Source organism: Thamnophis sirtalis, unplaced genomic scaffold (genome assembly GCF_051295495.1).
Source record: "Thamnophis sirtalis isolate CommonGarterSnake01/CBP01778 unplaced genomic scaffold, rThaSir2_p1.2 scaffold_7, whole genome shotgun sequence".
In the NCBI taxonomy this organism is placed as follows: domain Eukaryota; kingdom Metazoa; phylum Chordata; class Lepidosauria; order Squamata; family Natricidae; genus Thamnophis; species Thamnophis sirtalis.
The window spans coordinates 51,477,903-51,485,598 of record NW_028261387.1 but is presented as its reverse complement, the minus strand read 5'-3'; the positions used below and the strand labels follow the sequence as shown (position 1 = coordinate 51,485,598).

Here is a 7,696-nt window from a genome sequence, read left to right as displayed (position 1 = left end):
GGGGACTGGAGACTAAAACATATGAAGAACAGTTGCAGGAACTGGGTATGTCTAGTTTAATGAAAAGAAGGACTAGGGAACACATGATAGCAGTGTTCCAATATCTCAGGGGCTGCCACAAAGAAGAAGGAGTCAAACTATTCTCCAAAGCACCCGAGGGTAGAACAAGAAACAATGGGTGGAAACTAATCAAGGAGAGAAGCAACTTAGAGCTGAGGATAAATTTCCAACAGTTAGAACAATTAATCAGTGGAACAACTTGCCTCCAGAAGTTGTGAATGCTCCAACACTGGAAGTCTTTAAGAAGATGTTGGATAACCATTTGTCTGAAGTGGTGTAGGGTTTCTTGCCTAGGCAGGGGTTGGACTAGAAGACCTCCAAGGTCCCTTCCAACTATTCTATTCTATTCTATTCTATGGCATGCAGAGCTCTCTCTGCGGGCATGTGAGCTGTTGCCCCCACTCTGTTCCATCGTGCATGCGCGCATGTCTCTCGCCAGTCAGCTGATTTTCAGGTCTTTGCCATGCATGTGGGAGATGTGCACACATATGCAGTATGTGGGGGAGTGTGGGGGTGTGGTGCCCACCCTATAGCCCATTTTGGTCCCAGGAGGCTTTAAGGAGGCCTGGTAGGCCAAAAATGGGATGCAAGGAGGAGGTTGCATGAGCATGCACGGGGGGGCAGGGCGCACATGTGTGTGTGTGTGTGTCGTGCGCATATTACATTATGGGTATGGACACACACACACACACACACACTTTTGGCACACAAGGACAAAAAGGTTATCCATCACTGATCTAGAGAAAGGAATATGATGTATTCCCACAATTGAGTTGTATGGATAGATATGGTTTCAAAGGCCCCTAGAAAGAATCTGGCCATGTTGCTCTGCTCTACTCCTGAGGCCTTCTTCAGTTCTTCTGATAAGCTCCTTCACATTCAGTTTTCCGATTCCTTGTTCTCCCTAGTGAGGATATTAAGACTACTAGGGAAGATTCCGTGCTCTCTGAGGTAAAATCAGATTCTTCATGCATGTTGGTTGCACATTCATCTGAAAGTAGCTAATGAGAACCTTTTCCATTCTGGGCTGGGCATAAGATCTTTCATTGGCTATGGCTGTTTCTAAGGGAGCAGCTGTTTTCTCAGTCATTTATTTCTACAAAGGGAGTTTCTGAGGCTCAGATGCACTGAAAGAGCACCACAATATGATTGGTAATGCAGCTAGGTGATTTTGGACTTAAGTGGAAGCACTAAGAGCTACCACTTAAATGGAAATGGGTTTTGTATTGGTTGTTTGAAAATGTATGGGTTTTTTTGTTGTTGTTGCTGTTAAGAGTCCTAGATTTCTATCCGAGAAAAGAACTTGCTGTTTTCACTGTGTACAATATCCCTACATTTTCCTCTACCGGTAGGTTCAGTTATGGAATAGCTGGTCAGAGGTTATTTTGTTGGTGGTTAGAAACATCTGATGAATCATGGTAAGTCATGGTTATACTAGCCTATACAATTTGAGATCTAACCCTCCATACAGCCACCAGATGTTGTTCAGTGCTAGCTTTCATTTTGCCTACCTAATATGATCTATAGAGAAAGTTGGTGGATGGTAAAATTCAATAAGACCCTGCCTCAGAGGTGTAACAGAAAATGTTTCATAACTAGCTGTGCCATCTCAGTTACTATCACTACATCATGCTGCTAATTGCCAAACAGCTGTTCAGTATGCTTGATGTTGTCACTCCATTCTCAGCTGGATCACAAAATTCCTGAAAATTTAACAGTCTCCCTTTGTAAGCTGGTATGATTTGGCTCCAGCATATCACTGCCCTTACTTTATTTCATAAAAGGAATTCTGCTTTCTGAACTAATTTTGAGTTCCATAACTCTATATTTTATATTGAGAATACATAGGAATTACTTCTGAATAAACATGCAAGGAATGCATGTTAATAATATGGGGAAGCTGGTCTGTGGGTCACAGTGGATGGGGCTATGATACAAAATAAGTGACATCATCACACAAGGTCAGGATTAGGGAACTGTGTTTCACATTTTAAAAAATAAGTCTGAGATTTATATTGCAATTTTCATGAGTTTCTCACTTTAATATGGCAGAAAAGTATGCTATCAATTTTCAAGAGTGTTACAAAAAGGAAATTGGGGTGACAAATACAGAAGAAAATAGCTTTGAGTTTTCCAATTCTTTCTGAATATTAATGACATTTTAAAATTCTTCCCAAATTTCTGTCATGAAAACTCAACTAATGGTATCATCAGAAAAAGAACCTCTCCATTTAAAGAAAGTGACTTAACCCTGTAAAGAGTTCTCTGATCATGTCTTTCTTTTGAACTTTCTAGAATTGGCAGCATTGTAAGAAGAGAGTCACGTTTGTGTAGGGTAGGCAAAAAAATCAGAAAGATTTGGAGTACATTCTTTTATGAGTGATAAGCTTACATCTTTAAAAAAATCTGATTAGTTTTAAAAGGTACTACCAGCCTTTCAGTTATTTGGAATCACTGGGTAGCTAATAAGACTGCAGATTATAGTAGAGCATTTTCTACTATATGCAGTAAAGCTGCAAAGTATAGTAGAGAATTCACAGTAGAGAATATTATCCAGGGAATGACTACATATTCACATACAGCCCTTAGTTACACTCTAATAAACACACAAAAACACACACTCCATTCCTAATGATTTCCTTTCAATCCTATTCCCCCCCCCTCTTTGGGAGGGGGGGGGGAATAGGATAAATAATCCAGTGTATCTGTACTTCTTTACTGTGTTAACGAACGCTGATCTATGCAGAAAACTTGTTTTGTAGGTGCCCATGAATGCAGCTGCATTGCTGCAACCATCTTTGTTGGTAGTGTGCAATTAAAGTGTGACTTTTTAATCGTGTGAATGTGTATATGAATGAATATGGGAGAAAACAGCTTAGCCTCCCCCTCCAAAAAGGGGGGAGAAAAATAAATCCTTGATTAGCCTGACATTGGTAGCCCCAAAGCATAAAATAACATTTATAAGATATTTGAGTACATAAAGGAAAGGTATCTTTGACCCATATCTAACAAATGTAGCACACCAAGCATCCTTACTCAAGGAAGCTCCTAGAAGCAGGGTGGGTGATGCTGACAAAGCATATTTTCAAATTTGGGTCAGGAAGAGTTAATCCCACCCTGGTACTATTTACTCCTTGCGCTAAATGACAGAACGGGCATCACGTGATTTTTAAATCTCCTGAGAGCGCATGGAGCATGCCCAGCTCTGGCTCTTGATGCAGGATGCCAGATTCAGTAGCAGCATAGCATCTTCTCCTTGTCCTACTGAGCTCTGACGATAAATTGGGGAGGGGGGGGAACACGGCAAAGATTGACTAGCATTGAAGGAGAGGAGCGGACGAGTGAGAAAGAAAGGGAGGGGGAAGAGGGACGGCTGCCATTCTACCAGAGGAAGAGGTGGCGGCAGCAGCAGCAGGAGGGGGAAAAAAGGCTCTTGGTGGAGTGAGCAGAGGCAGGGGAGGTCATCGCCATGGCTTGGAATCTGCCCACCTGGAGATGAGCCACACAAAGCCACTGCACAGTGAGTGTCTCTGTATCTCCAAGGCATCAAATAGCTGGATGCTTATATTTGTAGAGGCAGCTAGCCAGCCATTGACAGGTGCATTGCTTGAGCTTTATGGAGGATGTTGGCGAGAGCTGAACTGAAGGCTACTTCTTCCTGCAAAGCAGAAGAGGAAGCCTCTAAATGTGTGTATGTGTGTGTGTGTGTGGGGGGGGGAATCTGCTTGCATTGTATACCCCATCCTTTTTGCTTGCACAGGAGTCTTACTGTGCTGGGCTGTGAATGATGCTGAGCTTGAGTGGCACTGTCACTGGGTAAACGTGCCAGAAAGCATGTCCTGCTTTGAACATGCAGGTAGCTTAGCAGCCTTCATGGCCCAGGGATGTACATATGCAGGTATTTGTGAAAGAGAGAAAACGCTCAGATATGGTATCATATTCCTGATATTGGAATTCTTCCATAAACTTGTCGCCCTTCCCTAATTAGGTTTGGGCAGGTAATTAGGGATGGAGATTTGATTTGGTTAAGCAAGGCGGGGATCTCAGCAGTTACCAAAAGGTTTCCTGAGTGCATGTTTTTAAAGAGTTTGCACACAGAAGCAGTCGGTTGGATTGCCTAGGCTCATTGCCTTTCGCAGACAGTAGTGGAAAGATATCTGTGTCTAGCAAGAGGGAAAGACTAGAAGTGGGAGAGACATAACAATCCTTCACAAGATATGTGTAGCAGATAGAGGAAGTCAAGCCGCATTGGGTAAAGGTTATAATTGCAATGCGCTCTGCATGCTGTTTTGTGAATAAGCCCCACTGAATAGCATGGGTTTTACTCGTGACTTTTTGGATCGTGCTGTAAAGCTTGATTTATGAAAGTCTAAAGTTTTCTATTGCTCTGAGTATCTGTTGTGTGCATGTATGCAGTGATATGTATGTCTGCATTGGAAGGATTGTCACATCTTGCTGTTAGACGACACAGGAACAGGAAAGTTGTCACGTCTTGTGATAACAGGAATCTAGGTGGTATTCAGTCATGAAATATATTCTCAAAAATTAATCCAGTAGTCAATTTTAATATAGGGGGTTATTGAGTACTGCACAAAATGTGGGTGCACATGTGGTTGTGCACCATTAGGTATGCATGTGCATCAGCATGAATCTACTCTGGTTATAAGCTTCATTGTGTTGTGTGGCAGAGCAATTGTCCACGCTAGCACAGGCCATCATGTCTCTCAATGGAATGTGTCTGGTTTTTATAATGCTCTCACTAGTGTTTCAGAGTAAGATATGGTGGACAAAATGTCAAGAAATATTTGAATGTTATCAGTGCCATTCCAGGAGATTTGTTCATTGCACATCTATGCCTGGTCATAAGGGGACATAGCATATAGTTCTCACTCAAAGCAGTGAACAGGACCCAGACATGATTAAATACTGATTTAATTTGGGTGCTTGATGAGAAGTTTTCTTTCTGGAAAGTATTTCTTTTGATCTGATCATTTTTCTTAAGCAGTCAGCTCTATTAACTATCAGTGCTGCAAGAATCAACAGGAACAGTTGTCTTCTAATAAATTAAGCTGCCTTGAGAACAGGAGTCTCCTTAACTCCAATTGACAGCAGTCTGTTTGTGATGCAGGATCGCAGCTCTGGGCTCCCTGTCATGAGATCTTAGTAACCTGCTTCGCATCTATCTACAGAAAACCAGGGTTTCTTCTGACCTCTCCAATGCAGATTGAATAAATCATTTCATTTGCTCAGAGCTGCTGTTAAGGTTTCAAGATCTGCAGCTTTAACATAGTACGGTGTGATTTTGTATAGCATGAGGTTGAGGCTGAAATCCTTTCCTGTAGCTGCTTCTCTTTCTCTTTCTTGCTGTTACCAGGGAGAAAAAATAACAACCAGATACCCTTTTCCTAGAAGGAGAAGAAATAAGATTCAATTTATGTGTTATTAGAAATCCTGTGCAAAATGAGAGCTGGTTTGTTGTCATAGTTAAGGCATCAGGCTAGAAACCGAGAGACTGTGAGTTCGAATCCTGCCTTGGGCACCAAGCCAGCTGGGCACCTTGGGCCAGTCACTTTTAACTCAGCCCTAGGAAGGAAGAAATGGCAAACCACTTCTGACATCTTGCCAGAAAATTACAGGGATTTATCCAGCTAGTCTCCAAGAATTGGAGAAAGGTGGGGGGAGCAAGGTTACAAAACCTAATCAACAAGCACATTAAACAGGGGAAATGATAAGATGGTTTAGCTCTTGTGTATTGTTTAACACTCCAATCCTAAAATCATTATATAGAAATAATGTTAACTCCATTGAATCTTGTATGTATATGTTTATGTCATGAGTTTGGTCAAAATATGTGATTGTGTTTGAACAACTGCTTGGTGAATCACACTTGATAGACTCAACATTTCAGTTATAATAATGCAGTACCCAGGTTGGAGAAGTCAAATCCGATCCTTTATTTTGAACCCACAAAAAATATTTTTGCAGTTAAAACACAAAAATGTGCTCTGACTCATGGGGTTTATCTAGAAACACAATCGTGTGTATTATATCTTGTATTTGACTTTTTTATTTTACAAAATTTGGATAAATTTGAATGCTGTTGGTTTGATAGCCTCGGATTTGCAAACATTTGTACATCTTTGCACATTACCTATGCATGAATTATAATGTAGTCCAGGATCTATGTGGTTATCTGTAATAAATAAAATCGGCTCCAGGTAACTAGGCAGGAAACATTTGCTAAGTAAAAAAAGAATACTTCTCCAGGGTGACCTAATACAAGCCATTTGGGTATGCAGTCTTATTTGTGTGTGTGTGTGTGTGTATTTGTTTTCATAGATTTTCACGGGTGTAGGTATGCTGGTCTTGTTGTATTTGGGTCTTTTCCCGTGTAAGATTGATATTGTCTTGGCAACGTTTCGGCGAGGTCTCACTCGCCATCTTCAGGCTGGTGTTTTCAGCTTAAAGCGTGGTCGGAGCTGCTGTCTTTCTATAAATCTTGGTGGGAGTGTGTGGAGTGCTGGCTTTGTTTCAATAAGTGGATTGGTTGGTTGTGTGGTTGTATCATGATTGGTAGGTTGGTGCTGATTGGTGCTGGCTGTGTGTCCGTTGTTGTTTTGTATTGTAACGGCCTGGGTGGTGGGTGGGGCTCATTTGTTGGCTAGGGCTGGTTTCCAGATGTCTGGTAGGTGGGAGGTAACATCATGTTTATTCATGTTGTGGGGATGTTTCTCTATTTTGATAGCTTCCATAATTATTCTTCTAATAGAGAAGAACCCCCACAACATGAATAAACGTGACCCACCCACCACCCAGGCCGTTACAACACAAAACAACAACAGACACACAGCCAGCACCAATCAGCACCAATTTACCAATCATGATAGCAATAGCAATAGCAGTAGACTTATATACCGCTTCATAGGCCTTTCAGGCCTCTCTAAGCGGTTTACAGAGAGTCAGCATATTGCCCCCAACAATCTGGGTCCTCATTTTACCCACCTCGGAAGGATGGAAGGCTGAGTCAACCCTGAGCCGGTGAGATTTGAACCGCTGACCTGCTGATCTAGCAGTAGCCTGCAGTGGTGCATTTAACCACTGCGCCACCTTGGCTCTTCATGATACAACCACACAGCCAATCAATCCACTTACTGAAAGTCAGCACTCCACACACTCCCACCAAGATTTATAGAAAGACAGCAGCTCCGACCATGCTTTAAGCCCAAAACCCAGCCTGAGGATGGCGAGTGAGACCTCGCTGAAACGTTGCCAAGACAATCTCAATCTTACATGGGAAAAGACCCAAATACAACAAGACCAGCATACCTACACCCGTGAAAATCTACGAATATCTATATCTATATCTATCTATATCTATCTACATCTACATCTACATCTACATCTACATCTACATCTACATCTACATCTACATCTACATCTACATCTACATCTACATCTACATCTACATCTACCTACCTACCTACCTACCTACCTACCTACCTACCTACCTACCTACCTACCTATCTATCTATCTATCTATCTATCTATCTATCTATCTATCTATCTATCTTTGTTACATTTGCAGACCTATTTGTAACCATTCATCTACTACTTTGAAAAAATCTTTTCTCATCTA

General features: G+C 41.6%; 1 protein-coding gene across 1 annotated transcript in view; it reads left to right on the top strand.

Annotated features, from left to right (window-relative positions):
* Positions 1 to 3,458: 3,458 nt before the first annotated feature.
* Positions 3,459 to 7,696, top strand: part of PLEKHA6 (pleckstrin homology domain containing A6) — a 190,421-nt gene continuing 186,183 nt past the window's right edge. The window contains exon 1 of the mRNA XM_014076260.2: positions 3,459 to 3,580. The gene's annotated coding sequence lies outside the window, so the exon portion shown is untranslated. The remainder of the gene's footprint in view (positions 3,581 to 7,696) is intronic.